Genomic DNA, 21,182 nt, shown 5'->3' with positions numbered 1-21,182 from the left:
TACGGGTACAAGGAAGAGCATGGTAGAAAATAACGGCAGTAGGGTAAGCGGGAACGCGAAAATTAAAGTCATTGAGAAAGTTATGTTTGGACTTGCTTCCACGCCAAGTATCCGATAAACGCCGATTAACCCTGAGCTAACGTCAATTATTTCGTTCAAGCGAATTATCGAGAACATTGTTAAGAAGTTTGTTAGGAATTAAGTGTACGAACCTAGCTTAATTTTATTTTTCGTCAGGCCCTGGCTTCGTAAAATTCGTATTTCGAGCGAGAAAAAAGTATCGTTTATGTTTTTCATTCTACAATCCTTCTTTTTCATAAAAAAAAAGAGATTAAGGGAGATGCGTTGGGTGGCCGAAACTAAAAGAATATTTTTGATTTCACACTTTAACGCGAAGCGGAAGATGGCAGAATGTTGGCAAAGTTAGACCCTCTTCCTAATTGCCTCGGAAGGCAAAGTGGCCAAATATCACGAGATAAAATATATTTTTTCATTTAGCGTTTCAGCGTACTTTATAAGATCGTACGATCAAATTACATAACGTCGGTTTACAAGTAGGCGCATATATGAGATGGAAATATTTAAAGCGGACGATTTGTGCAAATAACGAAAAGATTTAATTCAGTTTACGCTATAAATTAGCAGTATGATCCGAATCAACATTCAGTTCCAACTACGCTAACCTTAACAATGAATTATATCAATTAAATTGAACTTTATTTTGCGATACACGCATATTGGAATAACTAAAATAATTCTTTAAAACTCCCACTGTTCCAACTATGTTTCAAGAAACGATCAAACTATCAGAAAAATATGAAATATTCCTATTTTCATCAAACATCGAGCATCGGCGTATTACGGTGAGAATACTTGGGTTGCATGATCGCAAAAGACAATCTCCCAGGCGAATTGGACGCATATCTGAAAATCAATAGCCTCGCTTCGGCGTGACAAGCGGCCGTGCAACAATGTGCACGAGGCGTTGTACCATTGACCTTTCGCGAATCGAAACGGAATGAAACAGCATGGTTCGAGGACGGTGAAGCGTACGAAACGAGCAGGCGAATCGTCGTCAGTCGGCCAGCAATTCAGCCGATAACGAACCGCTGATTATCGTGGGACGGTATGCGAACTACCAATTGTAAAACTAGCTCGTAGAGAGAGTGTATCGCGTCCCTTGTACGTTCGAAAGATCAATCATTCGTCGTGAATCGGCTGGCAGAAAGTATAATAGAAGACAATGGCTAGGCCAGATGAGGCTAATCTGGCAAGAAATCGTTCGGCCGTTGCTATTAACCTTTTAGCTACGATCAAAATCAACGAGTGATTGATAAATTGATTTTTGCTTGCACGCGCTGTCAGCTGGACGAGTTACGTTGTCTCTTCGCTCGAAAACTCTTTGGTGGATTTGATCAAAAATCTTATGAAATGTGTAAGTTAACATAAAATAGAAATTAGCTTTAATAAACTAACGCTAACTTAAAATTAATAAAAAAAATAAGCAAAAGGACGTACCAGAGTTAATTCCATCTAAAAGTCCATCGATCTGTTCGATAATCAAAGTAATACGGATCGGTGTTAACCGGCTTACGATTTCGTTCGCTTATTAAGACAAGAACGTGTGTTTAACAGTGGCGACGACCACGATCGCGGGAACAGGATTATTAACTGTGGTTGACTCGGTTAGCCGCACCTCCTACCGTATCTCTCGGTGCCTACGTGCATACAGAAAAAAGCAAACAAACCGCGAGGAAGCTGCCATCGGGACAGTCGAGGTGCAGTCCGTGTTATCTTATGGAAAGTCAGAGGTTCGTCGTTCGAGTATGTTCCATAACTCGTTTCAAGCCGTTTGCTCGACGAATAAATTCGCGCAAATGCTTTATTGCTCCATTATTCGCAGCGCTTCCGCGTGATTGAGTCGCAGAGACGAAACGATCTGCACTGTACGAATCGATTATTCGAACATGAAATCTTTTCCGCGTTGCAAATCGTTCATTAGAAGGTAAAATTTCCAGAATTTCGATGAAATCCAACGAAATCTCATTCCATCCTATCCAATATCTACTTATTCGAATAACTCCATCACTGGCGATTAGCGCGAATAAACGGATAGAATTCGATCGCCAGCAAACCTCTTTATACGCATTCTACCTCTCATTACGCGGAATGCTCGGTAACAGCAATGTTACTCGACGATATCAAACGTTACGGGTTTAAACACATACACGGATCTCTGAAACAGAGCGTGTACGGCGTCTATACGACGTTTGTTAAGCGTGTTGCAGCAGGAGTAGTCGCGGCCAGGAATATTTCGCTCGCCACGGGCTTAATTGGATTAATTAAGCGAGAGTAGCTACGTAATGTTTCTTTGAGCGTTCAACGTTTCCAACGGCACTATACCGGTACGATGGCGAGCCCGACCGTAAAATGTAAATGCTTTTCGTCAAACGTGCCACAGGGATCACGATTCGAATTCTCCGACCACGAGTTCGACGCGATCTGAACGTTTATTCGATCCGCCGAAACAGCCGCTTTCCCACGAGCGGTCTATCGTTTGGCACGAGCTATCGTCAAAGCGGGAACATCGTTGTAACCCAAAAGTGTCTACGTGTCTGACCTGCAGTATTTTAATTTAACGCCATGCTCTGCACGAGGAAACTCGACCGTGCCGATTCGTCCACTTTATAGATGTGACGTCATCCGGCTGTCTCGATTGTTTAACTTTATATCGAGCTGTAACATACGCAATATGCTCGTACTTGGTTGAATATCAGCTTTAGAAAATTAAATAACTCCAGCAAACTTGAAAGAATTACTACGAATTGGAAGCAGGAAACATTCCCTTTACGACAACTCCTTAAAAGTTCTTCGAAGTACAAGAGTAGCCATTCTTCTTCGCGACACGAAACACAAAAGTTTGTAAGAATCGATCACCGTGACAATACAACTTTTCAATTTGATCTTCAAACTTCAACGACCACGAACTTTGTATGCACATTGCGAAACACGAAGATGCTTCGCTATCGAGGCAAGCCAACTCGATGAAACGCGCTTTTCGCGTCTCCATCCGAAAGGAACGGACGCACTGACGAGGCAGATACGCTTGTTTCCACGCTCGTCACCGCAGCATCCTTGCAAATATAAAACCAGCCTGGCTACGCGTTAATGACGACCCTTTGAATTCCCTGGGATGACAATCGTCTCCGACGAACCGGCGTTAACGACAGGAATCACCGAGCAAGAGGATGGGGATAGAGTACGGCGACGCTACATTATTGCATTAGCGTAACTTCATTAATTACACGAGGCTAAGGGGCAACGGTCGAGGGGTGAAAGGGGTTATTTCAGCGATGCATCGGCTCGTTCAACGCTGACACCGCGAGGAATAAACCAACGTTTGGTTCCGTTTCACAGGAAACACGCTCCATTTCCGATACTCTCGGAATTCCATCGTGCAAGGTGCGCCATCCTGGCTATCAGTCGAATTCATCGGCTCCCTCGAGAGACTGCCATTTAACCCTGTTTCCCTTTTCTAAACCTAACCCAAATCTTTCTTACGGTATCGAAAGGATTCTCCAAAGGTTGACAAACTGAAATCTAAGAGTCCCGTAGTTGGTGGAAAATGCGTTTCAACAGAGAAGATCGAATAGATTTATGATCTGAATAAGTTGATGGCGAAGGAATGTTCGAATTTAAGTTCCCAAGAACAAGCACGCTGTCGACAAAAGAAAGTATTCTAATTCGTCAAAAAATAAATCTATATTCTCCAGCTATCTTCTCGAAGCTCAAAACGACTTCGATCCGACCGCTTAAACTTCCTACAAGATCCAACAACACTCGAAAAACGTGCATAGTCAGCGTTCAAACAATATTACGGTAAAAGAGAGAGAGAGAGAGAGAGAGAGAGAGAAAGATCCGAGCAACGTTAGCAAATTAATCCATCCACGAAACTCGAATTTCCGCGTGGCTGATCCGCGAAGAGGTCGCGAAGGCCCTTGGAGAACGATAATCGTCCCCCAGGCACACATTCTCTGGCCTATCAGGACCGCTCGAATTTGAATGGTGAAACTGCTTTCCCTTAAACACGATTTCTAAGCGTTTCGGGAGTACTCGAGGACTGCAAAGCTGCTTGTGGCCCCGTCCATCCCCGTTCCACGACGATACCAACCCCCACGGCCTTTCCGTCAACGAGCGCTCCTCTCGACTTCGAAAGCTCCGTTCTCTCTGCTCTCTCCGTACTCGATCCTCTTCGGATCCGTGAAGGGGAAAATGGACGACGCTGAACGGACAGACGGAGAAATACGCGCGCGGTCTCAAAAGCAGGAGAGTCACTTTGTAATGTAGACGCGCAAATCACGTGCGTACAGTCAACAAACTCTTTAAAGCCCAAGTCCGCGCTACTACGCTCTCTTTCCAATCCCTTTGACATGTAGATACACGCGCGTATAACGTGTATGCGACGACCACGAATATTTAACGGGGCACGTCCCGTGGATGATGCTTCGGTGTCGTCATCGTCGTCGTCGTCGTCGTCGTCGTCGTCGTGTTATTGGAAATTTAATGTTTCAATAAGGTATCCCGCGAGGGAGGATACGATGGATCGTCTGATGGAATTTTGTAACGATATTGATGGTAAATCAACGAGCAGAATATGGATAGTACCTTTACATACGTACACCTATACAGGTATTACCTACGATACGAAAGAATAAAATATAGTATGGGTTCCATACTTGATAGTTGACTTTAAAAAGTTGAATATAGTTAGAAAATATATTAGAGAAGGTTTGTTCTTAATATTTCGTGTCCTCTGACTTGTTCAGATAAACGAGACTCTACTACGGTAGCTAAATATTAGAACGATATCGATTGCAAATTAAGACCGACTGTACGAGTTGTCTCAATTTCCTGCTATTTTTAGAAATGTGTGTGTGTGTACAAATTTTATGAGTACGATCTTCTCGTTCGCACGGTTACTGCATTATGTAATAGCGCGCTTACGTACGTTGTCGGAATAACTATTCGAGAGAAATTTAACTTTTACTTGGTCGATAAAAATTTTGAGGTTCATGAGATCTAAGCAACATGTTACACATATAAAACGTTGAAGCTTCGCGGAAAATCGTAAAACGTGGTAGAAATTTCCGACGAGTGCAATTCTCCTCGTTGCTCTCTTTGCTCATCGTGTAAATAGTATTCTATGATAGAAAGGCAACAAGAAAAAAATATTATTATATTTTGTTTTATATATTGTTGCATTACATACCAAATATAATGTCCGAGATTTTAGAAGTAGGAATAAAATTATCTTCTTCGGAAGAACAAACTTTTACAAACGAAGAAATGGGGACTTTAGCTTATTTTATACAGATCCTTTTTTCAAGCTCGATAGCAGAACAGCTGAATCCTACTTTCTGCAATTACAAACACGTTCAAGAGGTAGGTTGGTCGTATTAAACTAACAGACATACGTGGGCAAACATGAAATCGTTGTGTTACAACCGTGGGACGTATCGAGCGATAAACAGTAAACGGGCAAACAGAATTTCGCAGTCGGTTGCGATTAAATCAATTTTTTCTAATGACGCAACCATTTTTGCATACCATGGCAAGATATTAACAGCGTAATAGGGTCTTAGTCATCTGTAATAAATAACAACTTGACGTAAATGTATATTTTGCCAGTCTATTTGTTCGGGAACTATTGTAACTTGTTTCGTTGCTTAATCTTCATTTTTATAATCGCGTCAGAAATTTTTGTACGTTGCTTTACCAATTAACGAGTCCGTATCTCCTCGAAAACACATTTCTGCGAATTATTTTCCAAAAGACATTACGCAATCAAATTGCCAAGCAATTACCATGAACAAATCGAGCAGACAATTTATCAGCAACAAACAAGTTAAAACAACTCTGTTCGAAATTTCGAGACTGTGCCTCAGGACTTTTCTACCAAAGTCAAATAATCATCGAACAACACCATTTTGAGTAAAATAGCAGCATTGCTCTTCCGCAATCGTCCACATTAAAACAGACTCGGTTACCAAACTACCAACGTAGAGACGTCTTCCGCGAATATGCCCCACCATAATCACTTCTAATCGCCCTTCTGTCAAAGTAACAAAAAGGAAACAGACGGATGTGAAGGGTCGTAAAATTCAGGTCGTTTTTCGCAGCAGGTTCTCTGCGGTTGCGAACAAAAATCGTTGGAAATTCAAAGACGATCGAGCCGAAACTTCGTACCGAGGTGAACCATTGAAAATGGTTACCTACTAGACAGTTTCCCGCTGTGCATAGCGAAAGTCTTTTTAACAATCCGACAACCGTACACAAGAGAAACGTAATGGAGACATTCGAGATAAGTTAACGAGCACGATCCACCCCGCGGTAATTTACCGTCCACCGCATTTTTCCCCGGCAGTTCGGTCGTTGCTGGCAACCTGACTTGGCGTTTATACGCCCCAACTTCAACTTACAACTTTGCACGAACGAAAATCGTTACACGGAGTGGCACTTTTCACCGGAGAGGAATTTTATTCGTGGAAAGTATTTCTGCCCGCGTGTAGACTGGAAATCGTTATTGACGTTGAACTCTGAAACATCATAAAACAACATAAAATGGCGATCGACGTGCCAAGTATTTTCTATTCTTCCTTAAATTCAAGCAATACTCTAATGACGGAGGAATCGTTTCAACAAGAGATCGAGCTATATACCACAAGTGTCTCTTTCGATGCAAAAGAAAAGCAAACGAATGAAGCTCGTCCCTCTAAAAAGATTCCCATCTGATTAGCATCCGCAGTTATTCAAAGTCACACCTTAAAGACCTCGTCGTTCATATGGACGAAATTAAAAAGGATGAAGCGAATCTAACAAGAATATCGAAAAAGAAGCACGCGTAAGAGAGTTAATCGCTCTTTCAACGACTTATTAGCACTGATTCGGGTAACAGCAACGCGGTTCTAAACGGTTCGTCGAGTCGTCCGCTTTAAGAGAGACCTGCTAGTGTCTTAGGGCTCATCCTCAGGGTGTATCGTTTCAAAAGGTAACGTGCTTACATCGCGGGGCTCTTTGATAACGATGGAAAAAGGCGTGAACGAAAAAAGCTCGAGCATAATGTTCTCGTCGCCTCGAGACAGAGAGAACATCCTCGACACCTTTTCCGTTGATAAAATGTCGGCCTGGTAACTGCGGTTTCCACAGCCTCCGGCGTGTCCCTATGAACCAACGAAATCCCTTTGACACGCGCTAATTCCGTTAATTGCCGACCTGGCGAAACTCCGGCGCTGTTTCGCAGCTAACCATCAACGCGGCCACGACTTTTTCACCGCGGAAAAATTGTCGTTTCCACTTTTTCCTTTTCGCCTTTGGTAACGCTCGAACACCCGGTCGGAAAACCATGTCGCCACGTAACCCGGCTATTTACATCTGTCGCGGATGCTTTCGCGCTTACGTAGCATCGTATTAAGATTATGAGCGGGATCGTTCCGGACGAGATCATCGCACGAAGAATGGCGTGCGAGAGAAACGGACGAAATAAGAAAGCAAGCAACGATGTACAGGGTGAACCACGACAGGTGGTACATTAGCACAGGAAGTCGTTTCAGATATGAAATACACTGGCTCGCGAAAATATTCCAACACCTGTAGCAATATTTTTTATTACTCCTTCTTTTGCTCTTCCATATCACAAGCGTGCTTGTATTCAACGAACCTTCGAACTCAATTTTCCAAAAAAAAAAAAAAAAAAAAAAGGAACGGCGTCTGCAACGAGGAATCTTCATTTTTCCTTCTCGACTTACTTTTGCAGAACGTCTTGCTGCACGAGTGTATCCACCCATGCGGGTTCACCCTATATACACCTGTTCGGAACGAACCGGAAAGCAGCAAACGAAAGAGAAAGTAATACTTGGAAGAAAAAAACGACGAAAGAAGCGAGATTAAAGTCTTTCTACGGACAACATTCGGGATCACTTTGGGTCGTAAGTAATTCACGGCGAAGCATCTGAAAGCACTCCGTTAAAACGTACCCTTCGAAGAGAATGAAACTTCAATCGCGTATACCGGGGCTTCTGTATTACTCTTTCATTCTCTCTTTCTCTTCTTCGACGGTGCTCCCTTCGATTTGAAAGCTCGCTGAAGGTAATTGGTTGAAAGGGAAGAAAGCGCTCGAAAGCCCGCATTCTCGTTGCCGCTCGATTTGTGGATATAATCGTTTTAATTAAGCTTGATTATCTGCTTCCCCGTGCGCGACGGGCCAAAGGAAATCAAAAGGCTTCCTTTGTTGGCCGAAATATTCCTGATCCCTCTGCACCCGAACCAGTCGAATGCTACTCCGTATTCCTCATCGCGCGACAAAGGCACGGACGGAATATGATTTTTGGACCGGAAACCGAGACACCGATAATAACGATTATCAAACTATTAATGGCTCTTCAACGGCCTGTTACGGAAATAACGCCTTAACTTTCCGACCTTTGATATCCGAACACAGGACATCGAAGCTACCAAGTGTTTGCTATTCAGTTTGCTTTAATGAAATATTATTTTATTCGTTCGCTTTACTTTTCTTAATTTCATGTTTCTTCTAACAACGTCAAGTAATCGCGCGCTTTGGAAACATATTCGATCGTTAAGTTACATCATCATCGATGTTGCAGAGATACGTTACTTAATTGCATAGTTAACTTGCATAGTTATTACAAAACTTGGCGTTCTACTTACGTACATTACGAACATTCCTAACGTATGTTATGTAGCATTCCTAAACCACGCCTGAATTTCGATCAACTACGTACATCTGCATACCAAACATAATAGCCTCGCTATTTATAAAATTCATTAGAAATTTGCCAATCCATTCGTACAGATAACCACGAAACGCCATTAATCCGAGCCTAGTTCTCAAGTAAATCAACTTCTACGTACATGCGTATAATCTTTCATCTTAAGACTGAGATAAAAAAAAGCAAGAACTTTATATTACGGAGCCTGCGAAACAAACAGTCCTGGAACCTTGAACCCCGCACACACGATCGTTTCTAAACCGCATTAGCGTAACATTGCGGCACGTTACAACTCTCGAATGTAACTGCAGGTTGCACCTACGCAAAGTGTAGGCACACGAGTTCCGCGCCTCCGGAACGTCCAGGTTCCCGATAAGGGAACGGCGTGGGGAAAATGGTGCCAAATCTACCTGGGTAATTCGTATTTCCAAGGCGCACAGCCACAGATAAGGAAAGCGACCGCGCGAAACGAATGAATTTGCCAACTTTTTTTAGCGACTTGCTGGTTCTTTGAAAAGATTTTCTTTTATTTTCCATGTACTTCTCTGAAATTTATCTGACCGGACATTTGACAAATTATTGCGTTATATAACAATGATAATAATTCTTCGGTGGAAAAAAATGAAAAGCAGAACGGAAGTGAGGAAGGCGTCCAATACGACGAAGACGTTCGGGAACAAATAACTGAACACTCCTTTGACCACCCACCATTGCGAATCTTTAATAAGCTGCGCGTAATAACCTCTTCTGCCGAGTGAGCTAACGTATACGTGGGTGTCTTGAAGGTGTTGGACGCTTCCGGCCAACCAAAACGCTTGTAAATGGAAGACACGTGGCCAAACAAACTGATGGAAATATTTATTCGCGATGGGATCTTTTGTTGAAGCGTTGAACACAGTGTGTGTGACAAGTTTGCACGTGTTTGGAGATGTATGATCTGGTTAAAACGTATAGTTTATTGCTTGCATCTAATTTAATCCCGCTGAACTTAATGTAATATTCAAGAGTAATAATTTTAAATACTTAGCAATTGAAAAAAATATAAGATACGCGTTCCGCTAAGCAGGAAATTCATAATAACATATTTTTAGAAAATGAAACGCGTTCTGTAAATTCTGAAATTTCTATTGTTACAATCGGAATTCAAAGACTATCATTTCCAGCACGATTCCGCAGTAAAGCAAAGTAAGCAACCTGTCACTATCCGTGAACGTGTGCACATTTCCTACCATCTTCTTTATCTTTCCTAACGGATACAACTGTATCAATTTAAGTAAACTGGTGCTTCGTAAACGCCCACCTAACCAGCCTGAAGTCGTTCGGACCAGGAAGAGAACGTTCACTGTAGGAAATGTACGATATTGGTTACAAAGCTATATAATAATCTTCGTGTACGAGCATCCATTACATTGTAAGGATCAGACTGAAAGCAAACATTCAACCACGAACCTATCGATAGAACGACGCTATTCCAGTTGAAACTACAATGTCTCATATATTCTCGCAATGAAACAATTTTCCAGTCATTTTTCACGAATTTCGTGATAACATAATGAAACGTTGTTCTTCTTGAATACGACCTACTTGATTCGATCTAATTATCTGGTATGTAACTACTACGATAAGTAGAACGGTGTACCGACACGTTTTACAGCCACTGAAAAGACGACGATAAAAGGTGAAAGAAAGAAGAAAGAACGCAAAGGAAAGAGGAACAAATTTCGGATACTAAATCGTTCTCGCGCACGAGAAGATTCACGAAAACACGCTGGGTAATTTCCTTAGGTCTCATTGTTCTGGCGGTGGAAGCACCGCATCCGTCTCTGTCGACGAAGCTTCTCCGTTTCCGCAACGGTGGTGGAAACGCGGCAGCATTTCCACGCCGTTGGACGCACAGCGTGCAACCGGCAAACGGCGCCGGGACAAAAACGCCGGTGCAGCAATCACAGGCAAACGAACAGGCTGTGCAGCTTTGTTTCGAGTGCACCTTGCTCCGTTTCAAAAGATGGAACACGGCGTGCGCTCGAGGATCGGCTCAGACAGCAATTACGCGCGTTCGATGTAATCGGTCAGAAACGGTGGACCGACGATACCACGGATGTTTAAACGTTTTCCTCTCCTTGGTGGAGAGAAGAGATCGGTCGTTGAACGAATCGAACGCGAGATTTTCGATCGTGCTCCGACAATTGGTTTAATCTGACCGATTACTCCAATCGATGAATTGCTCCATTATGAGCCTCGCGTTGTGTATGATGGGACGTAAATTGGTTAACGTAAATTGGTAGGTGCAAACGCGTGCTTAACGATGGGAGCGAGTGATAGAAGCTTCAGAAATTAAAGGTAATTAACGCTGAATTTAAGCCTGTCGGTTATGTTCTTCTCTCGAAACGCGTCTCTAATTTACCATCGATCGACGATACCGAAGAGTCGGTAAAAGAAAAGGGAGAATAGAAACTCGTTCAACTGTTTCATATCTCATTTCATTCCCACGCACCGTCAATAAGAATAGACCGCCAACAGAGGATTATTTCTTCTTTTGTCATCTTATCGACGAGTCTGGCCGACTTCTCGAGCTCGCTAGTATATACTTCGAAAAGGTTAAAGGAGCTTCTTGGCCGCGCATTCTCCCGTTTGAAAAGAACGGCCAAAGGGGCAGAAAGAGAGAAAGGGAGGGCCGGCTGTCCTTCTTCCTTTCTCTTCTCGACAATGGGGGCGTTCCACTGAGTTATCGATCGTTTTCACGTTCCTGAGGCACAGGAACAGGCCTCGAGAGAGCCTCGACTTTGCCGAGTACGAAGCCACGACTCGAATTCGTGACTCCTTCCAACCATCGAAATCGATCCTTTCGAGAGGCGATACATCGATCTGACTCGCCGAAGGAAGCTTTCTAGAACGGTCAGGACCGCGATAGACTGCCACGAACGTTATATACGTGTACGCGCGTTCGTCTAATAATAGATGCGAGTTTGTACATTAACGAACTTCCGTGAACTCGCCGTTAAAGGAAACGAGGAAACCGGAAAGCCGAAAGTGCGGAGTAAATATAGACGGCTGCCTTCTGGCCGGGACAGCTGTGAAAACTCGGCGGACTTCGACGCGAAGTAGTCGAGCTACGCAGTTCGACAAGATTCCCATTGATAAATTTTCAATCGATCGTCTAACTCGGCTGCAGCGCAGAAAAATCGAGCATCGAGGAACGTAATTTTTTATGCGATATTTTAGCAGAAATTTTTATACATTTTAAATCGGTCTCGCAAGTGGATATTTCAATTTATCATTCCAAGATCAGCGAAAAGATACATACGATGATAAATACACTTTTATCGATTCGATAGGATTGTGATTATTCGCGTAAAGATATTCCATCTAAATTATTATACCATCCTGAAGAGTTTTATGGTATCCACTTATTTAAAAGACGTATGTATGTATAAAATTATGTAACAACTGTAGAGAAAGGAACTGAATTACGAGTACTTGGTAATGCGTAGAATAACACGGTATTTTCAGTTGAAACCACTTACCTCGACAGCCGAGATACGTCTATTTAAGGAACATTAAATAAAACACGAGCAATGAGCTCGCAAACGGAATAACCGGAGTCGTTTCTCACGGCAGATAATCGAGCGCAGCCGATACGTAATTTCACGCGGTATCACGCGTCAATTTGAAGCTTCAATTCCGAGCAATCATGTTCTAACAGTAATTTCGCCTAATGTTCGCCATTACCAGCGTCCAGACAGGAACAAGCTCGGCTACAACTTCGTGTAAACCGTCAAACGCTAATATTGTCCTTTAAGCCTGCGGGTTATACGCGAGACAGAGACAGTGAGACAAAGTGAGGGAAGTGGCACACGAGAGAACATTTGAAACACGTGCTGAGGATTGTAATTTAGGCGCGACTGCGACTCACGCCACCACGAAAAGCATACAGAGTTCACAAGGAACAACGAGTTGCTGTACGATGAACAGAATCGAACGAGCAATTTCGTCTACGTATCTCGTTTTTCTCTATTTCCACGGCATTGCGCGACAAAGAGGTTTCCAGATGAAGTTTACACGAGAAACAGATACACCGTTTACCCTTAAGCCGCGCACTCGCTGCCGAATATGTTCGCTAACGGTGACTGAGACGAGCATTCTACGACTGCGATTTCCTTAGGAATAAATTCACGACTAGTTCTTGAAAGATACAAATAATATTTATAAAAATATTCTTAGGATATTGATATATGCTAATCTGCCGAAGCTCGGTTCGTAAAGTTACAAAATTATTTGTTATACACTCGCTGCTCGATTTTATATCGCTTATTTCTACTTGTGAAATTTATAAAAAGACACAAATACACAAGATTAATCGAATCATGGAAGCCGTACTAATTCAATTGTGTTTCTTCTTATCGCGATAGAAAAGTCAGACTGTGGGAAGCTTTTCGAGCTACGTGAAATATTCAGTCGCGAGAGGTGGCGCGTAAAAGGCAAAGCAACGCGCGGCGAGATTCAGACGAAACAATCTGATCGTATCTCGACAAAGCCGGTACCTCGACGATCTTACGAATTCTCCACGGTCATTCGTGACGAACCATTAAGAATTCCAGCGAGCGAGCTCGATTCGCGTTCACGTGCTTCGAAATCAGTTATCGGAGCGTGAAATTTTCACACCCTTCGCGCGGAAGCGTACTATATTTGTAAGAGGCTATTGATTATGGTTGAACTGTTGCCCGATCGATCCATGGGACACGATACGGCGAATTTAAAAAGACATTGTATGAGAAAGAGAGATGACGAACGAAATCAAACAAAAGGAAGCACGATAGGCGAAAGGTACGAGAGATAAAACGAAAAGAAGAGAAACGAGACACGATGGACGAAACTTTCGGGAAAATAGAGCACCGCTAAGTAAAACGAACGCCAAAACCGCGATATAAAACGAAGATATCAAGTGCAAAACGTATAAAAAACTATCCAATGCAAAATGAAACGAAGGAAATCTCTATGGATGAAACAAGACGAGAGGGAAACGCGTTGAGAGAAAGCAGGACACGATGAACAAAAACCAGAGGAAAATAGTACATTAAACGCAAACCGATATACAAATAAACAGGACTAGATGCGAAACATATATAAAGAAGAGATATGAACGACAAAACGAAAGAAAGAAACAAAGCGCGAGAAAAAAGAACGAGATAAAAGGGCAACGCGATAAACAAAATGGCGTAGGAAGTAGGGCATCGAATACAAAAGGATTCACCAAACGTATCAAATAGAAAACCATATAAAGAAGGGCAGTAAATGGAAAACGATATAGAAAAAAAAGCATAGGAAGCGTAAAACGAAACGGAAAAAGACGCGACGATGGGCGAAACGAACGACAGAAACTTACAACAGAAGCGCTCGACGAAAAGGGAAGCGGCTATATATCGCGAGCAAAGTGCGTGCATGCGTGCGTGCCTGCGTGCGTGCGTGCGTGCAACGTTCGTACAATTAATGACGGAATCGCGTGTGTGACTTCTCGAACGTCGGAAGGGTGCAGCTCGAGTGCACCACCTTTGGAAAACAGTGAAGGCACGCGTCGTCTACCTGCAGCACGCCTGCGTGCACCGACTGCATAGGTGCACGCATGTTCCTGCAGGGGGTTGCCCGACGTCGGTGCATGATTTACAAAGTGTTTACCGGATCCATACAGCCCTCACGAAAACTGGTGACGTTTCTAATTAGTCCAAGCTGCCCGAGCCACGAATAAACGTCGTGTCACTAGGAATCGTGTTCGTTAACTCGCGGTGTTTAGGGATATGCGATTTACATCTTCTTAAATGACTGTGCAGATTTTCTCGCGGTAACGTTACGATACGACGATGTATTTACGAGCAGCGATTTAATATGAAGCGATGCGAAGACTCGGATATCATTTAGAGAATCTGTTACACGAATTGATAGTACGATGAGGAGTTGACGCGTCGTTCGAAGTCCAGAAGTTTGTTCGAACATATAACTACGCAAGATTTGTATTTGGTTTTCTTCTGCGAGAAAACAAGACCGTGTTCAAGGATAATTTTACTTTAACAAAGTGCGAGAGAAATAATTGCGACTAAAAATTGATAAGTAGCAGAGAATTTTCAAATGATCTCTTAAGTCACTACATATCTCTAGGAAGAAAATTAACCTCTGTGTAGGAAATTATTAATTAAATAATGAAATTGTATTACACAGGAAATAGTAGTACTGAAAATTAACAAAATATTAATTACAAAAATATATGGATACTCGCTTGCATCTAAAGTTAAAACTCGTGTCGTTAAAATAATTAGGTATAACCAGCACCGTAGATGCTTTGCGAGATTTACGATCCTGTTACGAATAACTACGCGAACAAAATTCTCGACGTTTTAATTTACGTTAAACGTTTTGCTTTAATGGGAGTCTGATTAACGGCGAAGGAGACTGTAGTATGCAGGCTTCGCTCAATGCTAAATAAGATACTAAATAAAAACAGAGCGTACAAATTCCTTTCTTATATACAAATGCAAATCCCATCCTTACACGCGTTTTTCCATGTTTGCGGATTCTCGAAAAGCCCACATTTTGCTACCGTTTCTCCGAAAATACTCTTCCACGAGCCTGCTATCCTGTTGCAGAGGAATTTTTCATACGGTACGACGTATAAACGTCCAATTACGATCTCAAACAAACAATCTTCTAAACTCATCGGCTTTTCGCCAACTCCGTTCAATAGCGTTCAAACGACACAGACAGAGCGTGCTTCTGAACGCCGCACAATACGCGGAAGAAAATTCATAAGCAAAGCCGCAAAGCCGTCGCTTCGGGGAACGAACAAATCTTCTAGCCTCCGTGAAACTGTGTAATTCCGTTATTTATTTACGCGAGGCCAGAAGGTGGAGAGAAAGAAAGGAAACAATTGGTAACACGCGATTCGCGCATACACGCGAGGACACGAATGCTGGCGTCTTGCGATCCTCGCAACCCCTTCAGGGAATCCCTAGCCGCGTAGTGTGAGGTCGCGAGTGGTGTATAAGCGGGGACACGGACGTAAGTGACTACGGACCACTCCGGAGGGTGCGAAGATAAACCCTGTAAACATTCGGGATAAAGCGGGTCCCCGGGGAGACGAGAGAAGAGATTCAAGAAAAGACGAGCACGCCCCGTCCCGTGCAGCCACTGTTCGACGATTAAAGGCCGTAGAAAGAAGAAAATGCAGAGGAGAGATTGAATTGCGGCGTACAATGTGTTAAAACGACCGCCCAAAGCGAAGAAAGTTGTAGTTCTTTCGTATTTCTGTTATATTCCATTACTTATAACCATCTTTTAACTTTGCAAATCCTTCAGGATATTTAATTCGGATATTATTTTCTCGAGAAAATGAAACAATTAAGATCCCCTAAAAATTGTTCATAGCTGAGTTTGACGAATTACAAGGCGAGTTATACTTCGCTTCGTTCTAATATCCTTTTGACGCGAGCGATCCACCCTTAAGCCCAGATAATCCTACCCGACAATAAATTTTTATACGTTTAAATCACTACCGAAATTGGATTTTGTCTTGTTAGATCGTCGAAACTTCCCACTGTGCGACAAAATGAAAATTTCTTCGCGATGTATTGGCGGTGAAAAAGGGGGGGTGGAGAGTCGCGGCTAAACAAAGTCGAGAAGAGAACAATGTGCGAAGAGAATATACGGAACGGAGCACATCAGCCACGGTTGGGGTGCGTTTGATTAAACCCGGATTCATGGAAGAACTTCATTTCCACGGAATTGATTTCCGTGTGCGAAGACAAGATAGCGGGAACGCGACAGAGATACGATCGTTGCTAGGAAAGCAAAGTTTACGGAGACCGGCGTAGATAATGGGCCGTATTCTCTGGTACTATAAATGAGATCAGCAAATTGGAGAACGTGATCGCTATCGGAGATAATGCATCAGCTGTTCGCGCCTTTATCGCGATAAAAAGCCACGCTTTGGCGTGGCTAAATATTTGCGCATCGCTCTCTTCTTCGCAACGATAAGTCTGCGTTTACGCAAGATAAGAACAGCAGATAACAGGTGACTTGGGTGCTGTTAAGTATTCAAATATTCGGGCTACTCCTGCCCTCCGTTAAATTTAAAAGAGACCAAAGGGTATCTCTAGAATTATTATCATCCAAAAATCACAACGATTCCCATCTCATTCGAAATTCAAAGGATCCGTCGTAACATGAATTCGTGACAGAGATAGCATACAAGATACATGTTACACACGCACACATCTCCGCAAGAATTTACTAACACAACTCGTTACCTCAAATAGCACACATTACAGTATCTTCTTTTCTAAAAAAAAGAAAAGAAAAAAACATACCGTTTCGAGCAAGAAAACCCCATAGACTTCCGGAAAGACAGTGGAAATCGGATTTTTATCCGGCCACAATGCTTGGACGTGGACAATGTACGCTGGAGACCGTACACGAGCGAAAGGGAAACGGGCGAAAGTGATATAGACAGACAGATAGACAGACAGGAGGGCACCGCGTAACCGTACGAATTCCGAGCAAGAAACGTGGTAGAATAACGCAACACGCATGCAGGAACCGTTTCAGGACTTTATCTTTATTGGACATTTCTATCTTTTTTCTGTCTGGCCGCTTGGCTCGTCGAGTACCGCGGAAAATGGGTGTACGCATCCCACACGCGCGAGGCACACGGGTCTGCGTACGGCAAAAAGGCTGTGCGTCTCTTACCACCCCCTTCTTCGCCTTCTCGTCCCAAGTATTCCCTTTCTGGAGAATACCGGTGTGCACAGAGAGAAAAGAAAGAAATAGAGAAAAAGAGAGAGAGAGCTCTATTAATAGACGACGCACTTATACTTCGAAAGCGGTGCGGCTTCATCGAAGCTTGGCGAATATCAGAGTTCCGTTCCATAGCATGAGCAAAGAGGGGAGAGAGGACGAAGAAAAGCGGAGCAACAGGGATCGAAAAAAAGAACGCGAAGAAAACGAAGGGAAAGGAAAGAATGAAAAAAGAAGAGGGAAGACAGGGAAAAAGCGGACCCCGGTTGAAGACCTCATCGATCGACTCGCCGCCGGCTCAATATCCTTGAAAAGCGCAACGCGCCAGCGTAATTGCGATGGAGGTCATGAACAAGGTCAATAACCACGTACAATCCCCGCTGAAATACTTTCTATCGAATGTGGAAGCTGCGAGAGTCATGGGCTGGCGGCTGAATTTCAACGGGGCGTCGCGCCGCCGCTGTCGATCGATCGGTTATCGAAGAGTTGCGAACGTTCTACAGAATCGCACTGGAGAACGATGACATTGAAAATTCCGCTGTCGGAAAACTTCGGCTGTTCTAAACGGCTAATATTTTTCATTTCGTTGAAATTATAAATCGTCTTGCGGAATATGAAAGGTTCGACTAACGAAGATAAAAGAAGAAAGTATTAATTACCGATTGAAAAAGAAATTTTAAACGAGTTCGATAAAAGCTAGATCAAAATTATCGGAGATAACGCAACGTTCTTTGAATTTAACGACTCTAAACCGATATAAAACGGAACGATCGTATTCCCGGTATAACGACAAAGCAATACCTACTCCTTGCTATCTTATTGAAATAACGTTAGCGAATACGTAATAATCGCGATCAGACAGCAAAAAGATCAGAAGGGACGGAAAGAAACTGTGTCGCTAATTCCGCTAATTCGCTACTCGAGTGACCATTCTCGGGACAAGAGTGTTCTCGGTTGGTGTACCTACATAAATATATCTCTGTTGGCTCTCTGTTCCAGAGAATAGCTCTTAGCTCGTGCGAAAGAAAAGCGGAACAACCGAACGAAAAAACGAACAGGGAGATGAATTCGTTCTCCTTCTCGTCTAACCGGTCACCACTAACCTATTGTACTCGCCTTCGACGCGTTCTTCGCCATGTAAAATTTAACGAGCGCTTGTAATTCTAACGTATCTCCTCGTTTCCCTTTCTATCACCTTGTTTCGGAGCAAAAATATCGACAATGTACAGTTGCGAGGATACGATCGTAAAAATTTACGACGAATCTCGTACGACACAGGATTAAAAGAACGAAGAAAGAAAAGTTTCGAAGAAACTTCGTTTAAAGCTCGCACCTATCTATAATCATTACGGCGATCGTTTTTATAGCCGCAATTAAGCGCAAACGCGCGAGACCCGGTGTCACGCGCGATATTGCTTCCGCTTCCGGTAAACGCGAAGACGATTCAAACTTACCATCGCACGCTGGGAGAACCTCTGTCTCCAACCGTGAATTGATAAGCAATGTTAGCCTGAATGTTCCCTTCGACTGATAAGACTAGATTACGATTTGGACGCACGAGCATCTGGCGTCGTCTACGTTAACCTTGTTCTTCCGCGTTAACCTCGTTCGTTTCACGGAGGCCGCGTGGCTCTGCGATAGTGTACATCCTCGAATTGACCGTCGCCGTATCGAGCAAATCTTATTACGGGGAAATTGCGCGTACCAAGTAACGATTACGAGCGACGTTGATTTCGACGATTTTACGTCGAATACTGTTAAGTATACGAGATTCGAACGTATAAAAATGCAAATTACCGACAATTTTACGAATGTTAGAGATAAGAATTTAGGAAACAGTTACAGCAACGTGTGAATATTACGTGACTGGAGTTGCTATTGAGTTTTAGGAATGAAATTGTAATAGTTATTTTTTAGAAAATGTTCTCAAAGGTAGACGATCATTTTCTTTATTTTTTTTCTTCTAAAAAAGAGCTAGGTCATGTAGTCAGACTCGGAAGATTATGCAGGTATCTAATTTACCATATATTATACAATTGAGTTAACGAAAAATTAAAACATCTATTATTTTCCAAAAGAATCGTAACGAGATTAGGATTATCTACTGTTTCAAATACTTATCGCCGCTATATAATATTTTAGATACCAAAACTTAAACAATTTTCTATTTTTCCGAAGGATCGTAACGAAATTACAATAGATGTGACATTGACAAAAATATGGATTTGAAACTGCTCGCGATAATCTTGAGATACCTTACGGTACTCCGAAAGATAAATGCCGAACGAATTAACGTTAACCTTGTCCGTCTTGTTAACCTTGTTCAGTTTACTCGAATCGAGCATGCCCGCTCGCCCACGTAGCCGCCAGGAATCGTGAAAGTGATGTTATAGGTAGGCATAAGCGACGCTCGTGCCCGCGAGCTAAATTCCACTTCCACCGAAAAAAAATAAAACAAAAATTCCGAAGTGGCGCACGCATACTTTTCATAGTCGATAAATAACAACAAATCTTTCGATCAAAGTCAATGACCACACCTGTAGCGTTTGGCAACGCTGCGGGTGTGGACTTCACACGAACATCCGTACGTGAAGACGAGAAAAAAAGAAGGAAAATGGAAGAGACTGGAGAGTTAGACGCAGATTCAAGATACAAGAAATAAAGATATCAACGAGAAATCCGTGCCAATGACACCGAATCTCTGCGTCTGTCCCTTCGATATTTTCCAGATCATTGAGCACCGTTGCCGGATACGTCATCCTATGATGGTATATATGTATACTACTTTGTTCGCGTCCAGCGAACACGCCGCCCTCGTGTTACGAGGATATCCGCGCTAATACGGCAACGAGAGGGATATACGATTGTCCTTACTACATATTTGTAGCTGTCTTTCCATTCAGACAACGTATATATATTACAGGCTGTATGTTATATCATGACATTAACGAAAAAGGGATACGCAGATTTGAAATAGTGAAACGTCAGTTTAAAGAATCGAAGTATCTTGTCACTCCATTTGGCAGCTATACAGTTATGGTAGAAAGGATGAAACGTGTAACGCATAGCCTCGGGGCCGATTGGAGACGCGGTTTAAAATATTATTCCATGTGAATACTCACCGGAACGATGGCCCGGGTGCTCTAGCTGTCGCCTAACGATTCCGGCTACTCCACGAGATCCCGCGAGGACGAAAAATCCTGTCGCACAAGCGTCACGCACTGTGTCAACCACGACGGTACTCTTACGACCGATCGGTCGAAGGACGAGAGACGTTTCCCGGTGCACCACGGACGCACTCGTGTATTCGAACGCGTATCTCGAGTGCTACGCGATACGATATCGATGGGCCTCGGGCCGCCATGCACTGACTGTCGAGACTGCGGCCGCTTGTCTCGCGCATGTCTTCATCGAACGCGCGCGCATCTCCCGTTTCGAACGACCCGTGGAATGCCGGGAGCTCGCTGCCAGCGCTATCTTTCGGTGGATCTCGCAAGTTACATTGAATCTCCTGTTGTATAGGTAGGAAACCTACAACCCGACATTCCATCGCAGATGGAGTACAGAATGGACGTGATATCACTGTACGATACCAATTAAAGGATTCGTTTA

General features: G+C 43.1%; 1 protein-coding gene across 1 annotated transcript in view; it reads right to left on the bottom strand.

Annotated features, from left to right (window-relative positions):
- Positions 1 to 20,958, bottom strand: part of LOC117236252 (amyloid beta A4 precursor protein-binding family B member 1-interacting protein) — a 146,136-nt gene extending 125,178 nt beyond the window's left edge. The window contains exon 1 of the mRNA XM_033499038.1: positions 20,693 to 20,958. The gene's annotated coding sequence lies outside the window, so the exon portion shown is untranslated. The remainder of the gene's footprint in view (positions 1 to 20,692) is intronic.
- Between the last annotated feature and the right edge of the window lie 224 nt (positions 20,959 to 21,182).

This window comes from Bombus vosnesenskii, unplaced genomic scaffold (genome assembly GCF_011952255.1).
Source record: "Bombus vosnesenskii isolate JDL3184/JDL3185 unplaced genomic scaffold, Bvos_JDL3184-5_v1.1 scf7180000013344, whole genome shotgun sequence".
In the NCBI taxonomy this organism is placed as follows: domain Eukaryota; kingdom Metazoa; phylum Arthropoda; class Insecta; order Hymenoptera; family Apidae; genus Bombus; species Bombus vosnesenskii.
The sequence above is the reverse complement of the archived record's forward strand: the minus strand, read 5'-3'. Positions and strand labels throughout refer to the sequence as shown.